This window comes from Oryctolagus cuniculus, chromosome 2 (assembly GCF_051225735.1).
Source record: "Oryctolagus cuniculus isolate XC-2025 breed Fujian yellow rabbit chromosome 2, ASM5122573v1, whole genome shotgun sequence".
NCBI classification, from domain to species: Eukaryota; Metazoa; Chordata; class Mammalia; order Lagomorpha; family Leporidae; genus Oryctolagus; species Oryctolagus cuniculus.
This window is the reverse complement of record NC_142868.1, coordinates 89,679,893-89,697,044: the sequence shown is the minus strand read 5'-3', so window position 1 is coordinate 89,697,044 and position 17,152 is coordinate 89,679,893. Positions and strand designations below refer to the sequence as shown.

Genomic DNA, 17,152 nt, shown 5'->3' with positions numbered 1-17,152 from the left:
AAACAGGGGAGAGAGCAGCCTATTGCTTTTGGCCTCTGCGTTCCCTCCTCAGCCCGCTTCATGTAGCCTTGTTTTTTCAGATTCTGGCTCGATGGCCAGGAAAATTCCTTTTTACTCCCTGAAGAACTCCTGGAAGACAGGAGGGAGCTGGGCCGAGTCCCGGGCGCTGTTGGGCACACTGTAAAGCGTGGCCCTTCCCAGCTGCTCGGCGGTGGGCCCGTGTCTGCTGGAAGCGGGTTCTTCACCTACGCTCCTTGCCCGTGTTTTGCCCTGGATTTTCGGCAGCGCCTCCTGGGCCCCTTTGCAGAACGCACAGCGAGGTCTCGGTCTCTGGGGTCTGTGCTTAGCCCCTTTGCGCAGCTGTGCCTGACCCACTCACTTATTCAGGGAGTTCCGGCCGAGGGCAGTGAGTGTGCCATCCAGGTCCCTGCCCCGGGCACGAGTTAAGGTGCCTGCTACGGAATCTTCTGCTGCAGCGGGGGGTGCTCTTGCTCTGGGCCCCTGGGCTGTGTGTTGCCCACTGCCAGGGAGGACCTGGACCTGCCTTTCCCGTGGTAATCTCTGAGCCTGCCTGACCTGGCTCTGCCTCACCCCTCAATGAACCCAGGTTGCATCCCCTACTCACCTGTCTCCTCACCCAGGTGCTGGCTATTTCCAGGGCGGTTTGGTGGACACTGGTGCAGGCACAGGGGTTGTCTTTACCCTCCAACCCATTCTTGGGCACATTTTTATGGTGTTTTATTATCTTTTTTCCAGGACTTTATTGCTTAGCTCCAAGGAATGCGTGGAAGGGGGCATTGCAGCCCCCATGGCGGGTTGAAAGAGGAGGCAGGTGGTAGACTGCCCGATCTGAAGCAGGTCTCCCCTGCTCACCTTCAGGGCTTGTTGCTACAGCCAGAGTCCTCAGAGTGATCGCCTGTGCCCTCAGGGCTACCCCACCCATCCTGGACGTGGGGAGAGGAGCTAGAGAAAGAAAGTTCTGGAATAAATGGTCCCTGGGCTGATGGTGTGCATCCACTCTTTCCTGATTGCTCTTTCGTTTGTCCTTACCTCGAGTCTCACCTGGGTCTCTTCCCTCACCCAGCTCTTGACTTCAGTTCAAAGACGTTGGTAAGGGGCCAGCATTGTGGCATAGTGGGTTAAGCCTCTGCCTGCAATGCCCCTGGGTTAGGGTTAGGGTTAGGGTTAGAGTTCTCCTTGCTAATGCCCCTGGGCATTAGCAGCAGAAGATGGCCCAAGTACTTGGACCCCTGCCACCCATCTGGGAGACTCAGATGGAGTTATAGGCTCCTGGCTTCAGCCTGGCTCAACCCTGGCTGTTGCAGCCATTTTGGGAGTGAACCAGTAGAGGAAATCTTTTTCTCTTTCTCTCTCTCCTTTTTTCTCTGTTGCTCTCCATTTAAAATCAATAGCTTAATGTTTTTTTAAAATTTACATTTCTGGGAGAGAGAAGATTGCATCCCCTCTCCTGCCCCAGGCTTCTTGGCCCCAGCAAGAACCCACTGGTTTGTGAGACTTTGGGCTGAGTTTGTGCCCAGCTCCAGGAGCTAGAAAACCTCTCTACCTCTCGCTGGAGAGACCTCTTTGTGCACAGGCCCAGCCTGCCACATCCCCCCACCCCCTGTGTGGTCTCGGTGCCATGAAGTCACACCCTTCTGGGGCTGCTCCTGTGGGCCCAGGAGCCGGGGGTGGACAAGCGCTGGCTCCTCTCCCTTCTCCCCGGCTCCCCCACTGCTGGGCTCACAGGGCTGTGCCAAGTTGCTGAGTTTTGTCCTTCCTTGAAGGCACAGCTAAAAGGGAAAGACCCTCAGTGCCGGGGAGTTGGCTGAGGTTCAGGTGTGGGATCGCTCTGCCCTCTGCCCCGAGTGGACTCTGCCCAGCCTGCAGGCCTCAGCTTCTGACCACATTCCCAACACGGCTCCTCCTTGCCCTTGGTTCTAAACGAGGGCTCCTTGGCACACCTGCTGCACAGACTATTGTGGGCACCTCAGAGAGTGGAATGAAAAGAAGAGTTTACTTTGGTTCAGAAAAGTGTGCAATGCATGCATATAAGGGGTCTTTGCAAAGTTCATGAGAAAATGTATGCTATGAGAAAGCTGCACACTGGGGCCGGCATCATGGCATAGTGGGTAAAGCTACCTCCTGTGATGCCAGCATTCCGTATGGTCATCAGTTCGAGTCCTGGCTGCTCACTTCTGATCTAGCTCCCTGCTAATGGCCTGGGAAAAGCAGTGGAAAATGGCACAAGTGCTTGGGACTCTGAAACTTGCATGGGACACCTGGAAGAAACTCTTGGCCACTGGTTTTGGCCTGGCCTGGTCCTGGCCATCGTGTCCATCTGGGGACTGAACCAGCTTATGCAAGATCGATCTCTCTCTCTTTCCCCTCTTTCTCCATCTCTTTCTCTCTCTCCTCTATGTGACACTGTCTTTCAAATCAATCAATCAAAAAAAAAAAAAAAGCTATGCATGGATTTAAAAAAATTTTGTATAAAAGTAAGCTCTCTTTTTAAATTTTTTGAAAAAGATTTATTTATTTATCTGAAAGGCAGAGTTACGGATAGGCAGAGACAGAGAGAGACAAAGAGAGAAGTCTTCCATCCTCTGGTTCATTCCCAAAATGGCCACAATGGCTGGAGCTGGGCTGATCCAAAGCCAGGAGCCAGGAGCTTCTTCTGGGTCTCTCATGTGGGTGCAGGGGCCCAAGGACGAGGGCCATCTTCCACTGCTTTTCCCAGGCCATTAGCAGGGAGCTAGAGCAGAAGTGAGCAGCCAGGAGTTGAACTCATGACCATATGGGGGGGGGGTGCTGTCACTGCAGGGGGCAGCTTTACCCGCTACACCACAGTGCCCCCCCTTCTCTTTTTAAAAGATTTATTTGAAAGGCAGACTGACAGAGAGAGGGAGAGACAGAGAGGAAGAGATCTTCCATCTGCTGGTTCACCCCTCAAATGGCCAGGGCAGGGACAGGCCAAGGCTGGGAGGCTGGAGCTCCATTTGGTCTCACCTGTGGGTAACAGGTGCCCAAGCAGTTGGGCCATCTGCTCTTTTCCCAGGCTCCCTAGCAGGGAGTGAATCAGCTGCAATATGGGATTCTGGTGTTGCAGGCAGCAGCTTTACCTGCTATACATAATGCCAGCAGCCAGCAGTTTCACCTGCTACACTATAATGCCAGCCCCAGCAAACTTCTCTTATTCCTCTTTTTCAGGGACTTTTGGGAGTTCCCTCCTATGCCACACCCTGCACTTCTGCATCAATTCTGCCTCTTTTTACAGCCGTACAGGCACTCCCTTGGCTCTCGTCTCCTCCCTCGTCCGGCAGCTCAGGAAGGCGGGATCTGAGTGTCTCTCCAGGGTCTCGCCAGGGTCTCGCCAGTGCCCAGCATGCAGGAGATGCCCAGAAAACACAGCTGAACGAAGAACTGGTGTCTTGGGTCTGCCCAAGGCTGGATGATCTCAGAGCTGGCTGTGTTACCCAGGGACCTGGGGTGGATCTCTCTCTCTCTCTCTCTCTCTCTCTCTCTCAGGAAGGAAGAGAGGGAAGGAAACAGGGAGTGAGGAGAGTGGTTCTTGGGAGCCCTCCCTCATGGCCTGGCCCCATGAATTGTGCCTCGCCTGCCCTGCAAGAGGTCCTGATGGTGGTCCTGGTCACAGGGACCCAGTTCCTCAGACCCCAGAGCCTGGCTTGAAAGAGCCATCTGCAGTTGTCTCAAAAGTGATAGCAGGTTCCCGACCCAGCGACCGCAGTAGCAGCCTGTTTGTGGAGGTCTCTGAGCTGAAGCACCCTAGTGGGGAAAACTGGAAGCCTCCTGGTGGGAGGGAACAAGGTGGGGTTTAGAGCAGGTGGCGGGAGCAGCCGCCTAGGAGAAAGGTTGGCGGGTGGGGAGGAGGGGATGGGAGAGCAGCTAGCCTTCTCCCCGCGCTCTTCCACGGAGCTCTCGCGGCTGCTGGGGTTTGAGGGACGGAAGGGACAGCTAAGGGACAGAGGGGCGGCCTGGCTCTCAGGACATGGGGGCGAGGAGCTCTCTCTGCCCTAAGTGTGCTTCTCAGTCAGGGCAGGTGCCATCCCTGGAGCATTCAGAATTGTCTCCATGGGTGGGAGTGTGACAGGCAAGTTGTCAGTCGTGTCTTGAGGCCAAAGATGCTAAATCTGCACAGGAGGGTCCCTGTCCCATCGAGAGTTGCTGTGTGGGGCCGGCACTGTGGTGCAGTGGGTTAAGCTGTCACTTGCGATGCTGTTCACAAGACGTGGCTGCTCCACTCCCAATCCAGCGCCCTGCTGCTGTGCCTGGAAAGCTGTAGAAGATGGCCCTGGTGCTTGGGTCCCTGTACCCACACAGGACACCCTGGTAGAGTCCCTGGCTCCTGGCTTCAGCCTGGCCCAGCTCTGGCAGTTGTGACCATTTGGGGAGTGAATTTGCAGATGAAAGATCTCTCTCTCTCTCTCTCTCTAACTGTGCCTTTCAAAAATGAATCTTAAAAAAGAAAAGTCATCTTGCTCCAAATGTCCACAGTGTTCCCTTTGACAGAAGCAGGGGCTGAGCCACTTTGTCCCATTGGGGCTGAGCCACCCGTGGCTTCTGTGCCCAGCACTGCTGAGATAGGTGGGGGAAGCGCAGGTGCTGTGACCCCGGGAGCGCTTGGGTGCCTGTCCCCAGCCCTCCCTTGGTGTCCCGCAGCTCTGCAGAGCTATCCAGGAGGCCCTGCTCTCTCAAGTCTGGCCTCAGCCCTGCGCTGATAGTTAACTTTTTCCATATGCAGGGGCTGCCCCGGGCTCAGACGTGCGGCGGCGTGGCTCGGGCTTGGGGTGCCGACGGCTTGGCGGTGGCGGCGGCTTGGCGGGTGAGGGGTTCCGGGGGGCGGCGCGCACGGGGGGAAGTGCTGGGGGCGTCCACGCAGCACGTTCCGGCCTGTTGGGAGGACGGCTGTTGGCACCAGGAGAGATCCATCCAGCGGAGCCAGCCCTCATTAATCATCCGAGCGGCTGAGCTGCCAGCTCCTTTCAAGATCTTTCAAGAAGGGTTTTCACCCAAAATAGAGTTGAAAATGTGCTGGGCCCTACTCAGAATCTCATCAGTCTGGGCATTATGGGAAGTGTCAGGCGGGCTGTGACAGACAAGGCCCACTCTGTTCCAGGGGTCCCGACTCCCCACAGCCTGTCATATCAAGCGCCTGATCAAATTTGACAGCTTCATTTGTACCTACAGAATAGATAAAAGGGGCTGTTCATTGAAACAAATGGAGGGGAAGGGGTAGGGGAGGGAGGGGAGGGGAGGGTGAGAGGAGCTCGTGCATGTGTGTGTGTATTGGGGGAGGGACCCAGAGGGAGGGTGTGGCCTGGAGCTGCCGGGGGTATGCAGCAGGTGTGTGTGTGTGGGGGGGGAGGCAGCAGGGCAGGGGGACATGGGAGAATCAAGAAGGGGACTGGAGGGAAGGCCCACCTGTGGGTGTGGCCACTGATAGGTCCCTAAGAACCTCTCCCTGCCAGGCCCTGGGCCCTGCAGCTGTGACAGTGCCAGAACCGTGGTTCCTGGGCACAGGAGGGCCCCCGGGCCGGGTGGCTGGGGCTCAGGGAGCTGGCCGGTGGTGTGTAGCAGGCTCACGCTGCACTCTGCACAGTGCTGTAACTCCCGGGTCATGCCCCTTAACTGTGTGGAGCCCGCTAGGCTGGGTGCTGGGTGGCCGCCCCTGTGTGTGTGTGTGTGTTGAGGAGGGGTGAGGGCTACTTCCCCAAGTCACCCTCACAGGTGCACACAAAAGCTGCTTGGTGTGAGCGGGAGAGGGGGCCTCCCGGACACATCCTGCACAGTCCCACCCAGGGTCCTGCTTCGGCTGCCCGCCATGCCCAGCCTCCTTCCAGCGTCCAGGGTGCTCTGAACACCTGCCACTTGTTCTGAGTCCCTGTCTCCGCCTGTGTTTTGTTGCTGTAATGAAACACCTGGGACTAGGTAATTTGTAAAGAAGAGAGGGTTTATCAGGCGCACAGTTGTGAGGACTGAGGAGTTCAAGAGCGTGGCCTCTGGTGAGGGCCCCTTCCCGTGCTGCATCCTAAACCGGCAGAGGGCATCACGGGTGACACGGAGCAGGCCTGTGAGCTCACGTCACCCTCCCTCCCCCTCCTCCTTTAAAATATGTGTTTATTTGGTAGGCAGAGAGAGAGAGAGAGAGAGAGAGAGAGATTGAGAGGTTGATTGTCCATCTGTTGGTTCACTCCCCAGAAGCCAGGAGCCAGGAGCTCTATCTGAATCTCTCAGATGGACACAGGGGCCCAAGCACCTGGGCCACGCTCTGCTGCCTTGCCAGGTTCCTTGTCAGGAAGCTGGATCAGAAGTGGAGCAGCCATGAGTGGGGGCTTAACCCGCTGTCCCACAATGCCTGCCCCTCTCTTCCTCTTAAAAACCCAGTGATGCCACAGTGGGGACCCTACCCTCACGACCTCATCTAATCCCAATACCCTCCCAAGGGCTCCGCCTCCAAACACCGCTGACGTACAGCTCCGGGGAGTAGGTTTGGGGGCACACATTCCAACTAGAGCACCCCTCTTTGCTTCTTACTGTCATTTGTTGCCTCGCACGATTTCTCCTCCTAGATTATAAGCAGTTTGCTGTGAGGGGTCATGTCATAGCATCTCCAGAACCACGTTTGCGTATGCTCACTGCAGGGCCGTCAGGAGCCCAGCCTGCCTTCACAGGCCTGAGGTCCCCTTTCTGACCTGTGCTGTTTCCGGGAGAGAGGACCAGAGGTTAGCAAGCCTCCCGCTAATTCACCTGCAGCCAGGTGGCGCTGTTGGGAGACTCCCTGCCAGGCTGGTGCAGCCCCAGGCCAGGTCTTAGGGGCTAGCCGGGGAGTTCCCTTGGCTGGCTGCAGGTGTATGGGTAGAACAGTCCCTGGTGGCCCATGGTGACAAGACACAGGGTTTTAGAATTGGATGGATTTGAAATACTCTCATGGGCTTTTCAGCCAGATCCGAATGCCTTTAGGGCTGATTCTGAGGCCAGAGTGCTATTTAGGACATCTGCCATTCTATGAGTCTGCTGAGTATCTCACTTCCCATGTTGGATCACTCTCCCCTTTATTTATTCCATCGGTTAGTGTTAGCAGGTACTAGACTTGTTTATGTGCTCCCTTTGACTCTTAGTCCTTTCATTATGATCAATTGTGAACTGAAATTGATCACTTGGAATAGTGAGATGGCATTGGTACATGCCACCTTGATGGGATTGAATTGGAATCCCCTGGTATGTTTTTAACTCTACCATTTGGGGCAAGTCAGCTTGAGCATGTCCCAAATTATACATCTCTTCCCTCTCTTATTCCCACTCTTATGTTTAACAGGGATCACATTTCAGTTAATTTTTAACACTTAAGAATAACTGTGTATTAATTACAGAATTAAACCAAAAAGCCCATGAGAGTATTTCAGGCATGGAAAGCCAAGACACTCTGGCAAAAGATCTCTGCGAGTGAGATCCCAGTGGAAAGAACAGGTCTTCAAAGAAGGAGGTACCTTTCTCTGAAGGGAGGAGAGAACCTCCACTTTGACTATGAGCTTGTCTAAACAAGATAAGAATCGGAGAACTCAGAGGGCTTCCATAGCCTTGGAAACTCATGACCGGAGCATAGGGAGACTACTGATGCCATAGACAGGAGTGTCAATTGGTAAAGTCAACAACAGGAGTCACTGTGCACTTACTCCTCATGTAGGATCTCTGTCCTTAATGTGCTGTGTATTGAGATTTAATGCTATAACGAGTACTCAAACAATATATTTCACTTTGTTTTTTTATGGGGGTGCAAACTGTTGAAATCTTTACCTAATGTATACTAAACTGATCCTCTGTAAAAAAAAAAAAAAAAAAAAGAAATTGTCAACTCCCAACTTGACTCTCACTGGGATTAAACATGACAATATGATCTGATTTCATCATCATTTAAAAAAAATCATCTATTATTTTTCACTTTTTGTTTTTGTGTGAGCAAACTGTTGAAATCCTTACTTAATGTATACTAAGCTGATCTTCTGTATATTAAGATAATCGAAAATGAATCTTGATGTGAATGGAAGGGGAGAGGGAGTGGGAAAGGGGAGGGTAGTGGGTGGGAGGGACGGTATGTGGGGGAAGCCATTGTAATCCATAAATCGTACTTTGGAAATTTATATTCATTAAATAAAAGTTAAAAAAAAAAGAATTGGATGGATTTGGTCGCGATAGACTGTATTTAGAAAGAAACTTGTAGTAGGGAGTGGCATTGGGGTTGAGTGACAGCTCGGATGCGAGGTGCGCAGCTGGTACCCGACCCATGTGAGAGCAGGACAAGGCTCACATCCGACCCCCATGGCCCAGACCTTGTCACATGCATTTAGAGTGCACACTGTGGACGGCTCTGGTTGTCAGTGGTTACTGATCATGACCAGGCCGTATCTGAGCTTTCTGCAGGTTTCCCGGGCGGTAGCATTGTCTGCGGCCAGTAGGTCAGAGGTCTCTCTCCTTGTCAGGAGGGCTCATCTCCTGGAGCAAGCTGGCAGGTGTTTGGGAGCCCCAGTCCTATGGAGTAGGTAGAAGGCCACAAATCCCAGTGGTCTCACATCCTGGGCCTTCTGTGCTAACCACACTGGAGCCAGCCTTGCCTGGCTAGGCACCTGTGAGCCCTGGGGCCTCAAACGTCCACTTTCTCCGGGTCAATGGGTTCAATGGGTTGGTAGGGCCCGAGGAGGCGGGGTGGTGGGTGAGGGGCGGGTGGCCCTTGGCAGTCACCCTATAGATTCAGTCGCCCACTGTGTAGAATGAGCGTGGGAGGGGCAGGTTGGGAGCTGCTCAGACAGCACCCAGGCTGGTTATGCTTCGAGCCCTCTGTTCCTTGGTGCCAGGGAGGACCAGCGGCCCACATGGTAGTAAGAAGGGCCGTGGCTGGAGGGTCAGTTTTGGCTGGAGGATCGTGAGCGTGGGATGGTGGCCTGAAACAGGTCTTTCCTCTGCTCTAGCCCTCCAGCGCTTCCCCGCCAGTCTGCAAGCCTGCCTAACTCAGGGGTACAGGTGATGCCCTCCCGTGAGACTAAACCTCAGGCCCCAGAAACCTAACCAACCATGGATCTGGGTGCTGCCGGGCAGAACTTCTGCAGATGGGACTGGAGTCCCCAGGCAAGTCGACTTCGAGTGGATATAAAGGGAGGGGAGCTGGGGTGGCTGGACCTCACCAGGCCTTGGCTGAGCTCAGAGACTGCAAACAGCTCACGTAGGGGGAGCCTCAGCCTGTGGTCCTCCCTCCCCGCCTGCCTGCCCTACAGTCTTCTGCATCGCAGCCCCTGGCTCCGCCACTGTGTCGCCAAGGCCTGGCCGAAAATGCCTTCCTGTATATATGTATGTGTATGTATATATGCTAACATTATGTATTTATTTCTAGCTTATTTGAAAGGCAGAGAGAGAGAGAGATCGATCTTCCCTCTGCTGATTCACTCCCCAAATGCCTGCAACAGCCAGGACACAGCCAGGCCAAAGCCAGGAGCCTGGAACTCAATCCAGTCTCCCACTGTGGGTGGCGGGGACTCAGTGATTGAAGCCATCACCTCTGCCCGCCTCCCCCGCCCACCTCAGGGTGTGCACCGGCAGGAAGCTGGATCGGAAGTGGAGGAACTGGGGCTGGAACTGGACTTGGCTGTGAGGAGGAAATGCCCGGCACACATGACCCCTGCACCTGTGCCACGGCTCACACAGGCGATGCCATGGGAGACACTGCCTGGTGGGTTCAGCCTCTCATTTCTGCATGTGGTGGTGCGCATGTGTGGAGTTGTCAGAAGAAAGGAATTGCAAAGTCTTCTTCATGGACCGAGTCCAAGCCTGTATATAACTTGCACCATGTACACACGGACATTCACAAATGTACCCGCCCGGCAAAGGAAGCAGGATATGGGATGTGGTGGGGGTGGGGGGAGAGGGGCACGGGCAAGTGCCAGCAGTTTCCAGATTGCTGTTTCCATTCTGAAATCTGGCTCTGATTTAAACTCCGAGAGATCATTTCATTTTATCTTCTACAGAGCTGCGGAGGTGCCCACTGCCCACTCACAGTACAGGTATACCCCTCACTGTGGTTTGATTTTTAACTGCTTTTCATTTGATTTTTAAAAACATTTGTTCCTTTATTTGAAAGGCAGAGTTATAGAGAGGCAGAGGCAGAGAGAGAGAGAGAGAGACAGAGAGAGAGAGAGAGAGAGAGAGGTGTCTTCCATCCGCTGGTTCACTCCCCAGATGGCCGCAGTGGCTGGAGTTGTGCCGATCCGAAGCCAGGAGCGAGGAGCCAGGAGCTTCTTCTGGGTCTCCAATGCGGGTGCAGGGGCCCAAGGACTTGGGCCATCTTTCACTGCTTTCCCAGGCCATAGCAGAGAGCTGGATTAGAAGAGGAGCAGCTGGGACTTGAACTGGCATCCATATGGGATGCCAGCAGTGCAGGTGGCAGCTTTACCCACTATACCACAGTGACAACCCCTCATTTAAAAAATAATTTACTTATTTTAAAAATTTATTTATTTACTTAAGAGGCAGAGTACAGACAGGAAAGTCTTCCATCTGCTGGTTCACTCCCAAATGTCTGCAATCGCTGGAGCTGGGCCGATCTGAAGCCAGGAGCCAGGAGTTTCCTCCGGGTCTCCCATGTAGGTGCAGGGGCCCAAGCACTTGGGCCATCTTCTACTGCTTTCCAGGCTATCAGCAGGGAGCTGGATCAGAAGTGAAGCGGCTGGGACATGAACTGGTGCCCATATGGGATGCTGGTGCTGCAGGTGGATGCTTAACCTACTACGCCACAGGGTAAGCCCCAGATTTGTTTTGAAAGTCAGAGTTACAGAGAGATAAAGGGGGGGGGGGAGATCATCTATTTGTTTGTTCACTCCCCAAGTGGCTGTAATGATCAGAGCTGGGCCAGGCTGAAGCCGGGAGCCAGGAACTTCACTAGCTCTCCCACATGGCCTAAGTTCTTAGGCCATCTTCTGTTGCTTTCCCAGGCCATTAGCAGAGAGCTGGATCAGAAGTGGAGCAGCTGGGAATTGAACTAGTGACCGTATGGGATGCTGGTGTTGCAGTGGACGGCTTAACTCGCTGCGCTGGCCCCCTCTGCTTTCCATTTTTTTCTCTTTTCAGTTCCATTTTTGAAAAGCAATTAGCTGCAGGCTATGACAAACTTGTCCTTGGTTTCAACTCATGGGGTTCTCAAAATGATTTAAAATACTTTCCCAGCCATGGCATCACCCCACACCATCTCTGAATCACCCACCAGCAGCACTCTATCTGCCAATCACTCTATCACCCAATTCAACATCTGTGCTTGGTTCATTTTGGTGGGGGCAGTGCTCCGTTTGGGGGACAAATGCGTGGCACAGTCCCTCTGTGTCCCCTGCCCTCACCGCTAGTTGATGTGATGTCACAAGGCTTCTCTTGCTTCTACAGCTGCTCTTCTTACAGGAACCTTAGAATCATGTGAGACTGAGGCTGGTGACAGAGCACCCTAGCCAACTCTGACCACCTTTTTAAGCATTTTATAAACTCACAGACTACTCCAGTTGGACCCATTAAGGAAATGGAAAAATAAAAAACAATCGACTTGTCTGAGATCACACAGCCATGGGATTTTATTTTAGTTGATGTTACTTTTTTTGAACAACTTGAAAGGCAGAACAATGGAGAGAGAGGAGAGAGAGAGAGAGAGAGAGAAGAACGATCCGTCTTCCATTTGCTTGTTCGTGCCTGGAACAGCCAGGGTTTGGCCAGGCTGAATCCAGGAGCCTGGAACTCCATCTGGGTTTCCCACACGAATGGCAGGGGCCCAAACACTTGACTCGCCACCTGTTGCCTTCTAGAGTGTATTAGCTGGGAGCTGCATTGGAAGCCGAGTAGCCGGGACTTGAACCAGCCCTCTGAGAGGGGATGCCAGCATTCCAAGCAGCGACACTGAGCCACAACGCCCATCCAGGTCTAAGCTAGGTGGTAAAAATCTAGGCTCTCAGACTCCCATTCCAGTGCTCTTTCTACTCACTGTGTGATGTCTAGGTATCTGGACTTCCCAGGGCAGCCCTAATGTCCAGCAAAGTATGTTTCTTCCGCTTATTTCTATTTTGAAGTTTGCAAAATGTGGCCACTTGGCTTCCTCACAACCAAGTCCAACTTCTTTGCTCCTAAAAAGATGCTCCAGGGCCTCTGTGATCCAAACCCACGGTCGGCCAGTTGGTTGGTCGGTAGGTTGGCCGGCTTTTCCTGCTTGTGGAGGAGGGACTCACATCGCGATCGGGAAAACGTGGAGGGGGCTTCCTTTAGGAAGGACGGCAGGCCATTTCCATGCCTGGCATGCCGTGTGGAAGGTGCAGGCTGTGTGGGCGGGAGAAAATTCAGAGGAGTTATGCCTGGCTTCATAGGGCACTGGGCACGGGGTGACTGGCTTGGGGGCTTGTGTCCCATCCTCTCACCACTATGGAATGAAGGCCCCACGCACCACCCAGCTTTCAACAGAGGTCCGGCTTAGGGGGAACTGGGGAATTGCAGGTCCCCGTCCCCTCCCTCGGCCCCTGCAGCTCCACCTTCAGATGCCCACAGTTAGTACCTCAGCATCTCCTGTCCTCTCCACTCTGCACTGCACACTTTCGCCATCAGATCACCACAAATGTGTCCTGTGACAGTGGTACGCATCTCAGGGACATGTCCCATCCGCCCCCTTATCATAAATCGGGCAGGAAGTTTGTGCTTCCTTGGGTTCCGCCGGGCACCCAGCACCACGCCGTAAATTCCCCTTTGTCGCTTCTCCAATACTCTTGGTCACGAGAGACCTCGGCTGTCCACACACGAGAAAGAAGTCACTGCCACTTCCGCGGTCCCTCTGCCTCTTTGTCAAAGTGCAAACCAACGCAGGGGTCTCTGCCGGTGTACCCACCCCGCCTCACCCCTGCACCATAGAGCTTGCTTTGTCTGTGTTTCTCTCGTCCTGGCCTCTCCCTCTTGGACCCAGGGGCTGACAGCTGGTCTGGGGGTGGGGGAGGCTGGGAGGGGAAAATGAGGGCCTGCTGAGTGCTACAATAGGGCAGGCTTTGTCCAGGGGCCATGGTGACCTTGGAGCTGAGTGCCTGGGGACGACCAACGGGAGGTAGTTTCCTCCCCTCCCTGGGCTGTAGATTTTTAATGTCTTCTTTGTTGGTCTGGGCCCCTGGATACTGAAGTGAAGGGAGCGACTGCTCCCCCCCTCGCGGACAAAAACACGGTGCATGCTTTTCCTGTTTAAACAGGGTGCACTTGTGAAGTGCCCTGACTTCGCACACACCCAGGCCCGGCAACGGCTGCAATAAATCAATAGGAAAATAGAAGCTGCCAGTTAGACTAAACAAGTGCATTTGCAAAGACGGCTAGCCCTCATTAATCACTCTGACAGTCCTAAAAACACATTTCCCCTTTAATGACTGTATTTGGATAATCAGTGCTTTTTCCTCCTCGGTCAGAGTTTGAGTAACAGACAGCTGGTGTTATTACAGCCATCGGGGAGGGAGGGCTGGGATTAGGGTCGAAGGAGAGCCATCCACTGGAAGGGGGCTTGGCTGCAGGGCTGCTGTTATGCAATGATGAGGGGGGCTCTGTGCTGCCATTGACAGCTCTGGCTCTGGGGGGGCTCCCCAAACCTGGACTCCCACCTGCATGAGGCAAATATAAAAGTGCCTCACCACTGGGTTTTACCAGCGGCAGCGCCGGAGGACCTGGCCCTGCTTGGGGAGGCGGGAGTTTCTCGGGAAGGAGACGGCTCCACGCGATCTGGCTTGCGCTTGCTTGAGGTGACTTTGACTTTCCCCGAGAAAGTTTGAAACCCGGCACATTCCTCTTTATAAATGATGTAACACATTAATGCACAGCACATTATGAAAATGGTAATTCAAACCCACGGTGCTCCAAATTAAACCATACATTATCGGATGCACTCAGCCATCTATTTCGCGAAAAGACAGGATGAATGAAATCAAATCAAACAGAACACCGGAGTGCGGCTTCCTCCACGGGATGGTGAATATGGTGCAGGGCCCCGGGATTACGGCAAGATGAATTGCACCGTAACCCAGGCGTACATCGGAAGGGACTTAGTGCCTACACAGAGAGACACATGCCCCATGCACGGGGCAGGGCAAGGCCACTGGACAGGGCAGGGGTCCCTACGTCTCGCACTCGGGCAACCAGTGTCCCAGGAAGCGAGAAGCCCAACAGGACACAATTCCATCCAAGGCCAACCCATGTCTGAGGGTGAGACTTTTACTCCTCCTCCCTTGCTCTCACTGCTGCCCACAAGGCCACAAAAATAACCAGGCAAGAGGTGTGAAAACAGGACCCGGAGCCAGGAACTCCCAGGGTCTCAGGTTCCCGCCCTGTGGCTTCCACCCTTCCTGGGGCCTTGGGAACACCCGCCCAGTTTCTGGCGCCTGGAAGAGACCAGGGGAAAGGAGGGGAGCAGGACTCGGAAGAGAAGGAGGTGGAGAAGAAGGTGGACTGGAATCTCAAAGCTGAATCAATCATGCAAATCAACAGTTGGTAGGGGAGGGCTGACTCTATTAACGCGGCAACTTTGTTTCATGGGAATTGTGCTATTGAAAGCAGGAACTCCCCCACAGCTAATTAAGCAGCCACCTTTCCTAGGAAATCCTCAGTTACCTGCCCCTTGGGGTCGTGTCCCAGTGGTAGTTGGGGGCAGCCCGGGTCCCCGCCCCCCAGCCAGCAGCCTCCTTCCCAGTCCCCCAAAGCAACCAATACATTTGACAGGCGAAATTCAGGTGGGAGTTTTTCACCCTTCACTGCCCCCCCCACCCCAGGGTGCCAGGTCAGTTCCCCCTGGTCTGTGGGATTGAGCTCGCTCTGGGAAATCGGGAGTCTCCTCCTCCAGCTCTTTCCCACGGTGCCGGGGAGCCCTGAAATCTGTAAAGTAACAGGGAAGCCCAGGTCTCCTTGCTGAAGGAGCAGGGTCAGTTACAGCAGGCATTCAAAACCACACAAAACCAGAGGGGCTGTGATGGAACTTGTGAGGAGGGGAAAGACCGGGAAGAAATAAACAGCCAACAAAACAGAGAAGAAGGACAACAGAGCAACATTTCAGGTCTTTTTCAATCCACACCCCAAGAAATCCGACCACACTGGTCCCCCAGCGAGGCACTGCTCGCAGCCTGGCTCTGCCAGCCCAGGGACACCAGCAGCCCCGGCTCCTTTCCCTGGGACCCACACATGGTCAGTACTTACTCTTAGCATGGTCAGTACTGACTCTGCACACGAACACAGAGACAGTGCACACAAACACAGAGACACTGCACACAAACACACAGACACAGTACACAAACACACAGATGGTGCACATGAACACACACTGCACACAACCACACAGACACTGCACACAGCCACACAGACACAGTACACAAACACACAGATGGTACACACAACCACACAGACACTGCACACAGCCACACAGACACTGCACACAGCCACACAGATGGTGCACATGAACACACACTGCACACACACAGACACTGCACACAACCACACAGATGGTACACACGAACACATACTGCACACGAACACACAGACACTGCACACAACCACACAGACACTGCACACAGCCACACAGACACTGCACACAACCACACAGATGGTGCACATGAACACACACTGCACACAGCCAGACACTGTATACAACCACACAGACACTGCACACAACCACACAGACACTGCACACAGCCACACAGACACTGCACACAAACACACAGATGGTACATACGAACACACGCCCTGCACATGAACACACAGACGCTGTGTATGACCAGACAGTGCACACGAACACGGTGCACACAGACACTGCACATGAACACACAGACACTGCACACAAACACACAGATGCTGCACACAGTCACTACACATGACCACACAGATATTGTACATGACCACACAGACACTGCACAGGAACATACAGACACTGCACACACACACACAGATGCTGCACACGAACACACACTGCACATGAACACACTGCACATGACCACACAGATGCTGCACACATGAACACACTGCACAGACATTGCACACAAACACAGACACTGCACATGACCATACAGACAGTGCATATGAACACACACTGCACACAATCACAGATGCTGCCACGAGCAGACACTGCACATGACCACACACAGTGCACACGACCACACAGATGGTGCACATGAACACACACACTGCGCACAAACACACACACTGCACATGAACACAGACACCGTATATGAACACAACACTACACACGAACACACAGATACTGCACACGGCCAGACACTACATACGACCACACTGACACTGCACATGACCACACTGCACATACACACAACACAGATACTGCATGTGAACACAGAAAGCACACACAGATGTGCACACGAATACATACTGCACAAGAACACAGACACTGCACAAGAGCACACACACTGCACATGCACACAGATGGTACACATGCACAGACACGACACACACAGACTGCACAAAAACACTACACACATAGACACTGCATATGCACACAGACGGTGCACATGAACACACAGATGGTGCACACACAGACTGCACACGGACACAGACACACACACGAACTGCACACAGATGGTGCAAATGAACAGACGGTGCACACGGACACTGCGCATGAACATGGACACTGCACACAAGCACAGATGGTGCACATGCACACCCAGACACTGCGCAGAGTACTCTCTCTGCACTGTGGTAGAGTTCCCAGAGTGCCGGCTGAGACGGCACCCCCACCCTCCGCCCGGAGCGCTGGTGCCCACGCCGCAGAGCACGCCGTTTGCGCGGTACGAGGGTTAAGCCAAGGCCGAGAGCCCGGGGGTGCCAAAGCCACGCAGAGCCCACGTGGAGCGGCGGCCAGCAGGGGGCGCGCGAGGCCGCCTCCCAGCGCGGGCCAGCGTGGCCCCGCGCACCCGCCGCCCGGAGCACCGGCTGCGGCGCCGAGGCGGCACGCGAGACGGCGCCCCACTCTCGGCTGTGGAAGCTTGAGTCGGGCGAGCAAGCGCAACAAACGGGCCGGGGGCCGGCTTCACGGTCCCCTTCTCAGCAGCCCCCAAGCTTGGTTCCCAGCAAGACTCTGGGGGTGCAAGCGAGGGGGGAG

The 17,152-nt window shown here is 54.1% G+C and overlaps 1 long non-coding RNA gene across 1 annotated transcript in view; it reads left to right on the top strand.

Moving 5' to 3' along the window:
* Positions 1–11,604, top strand: part of LOC127487274 (uncharacterized) — a 31,325-nt gene extending 19,721 nt beyond the window's left edge. Inside the window, exons 2-3 of the long non-coding RNA XR_011386364.2 lie at positions 8,982–9,138; positions 9,401–11,604. This is a non-coding gene — a long non-coding RNA (uncharacterized LOC127487274). The remainder of the gene's footprint in view (positions 1–8,981; positions 9,139–9,400) is intronic.
* The last annotated feature ends 5,548 nt before the right edge of the window (positions 11,605–17,152 follow it).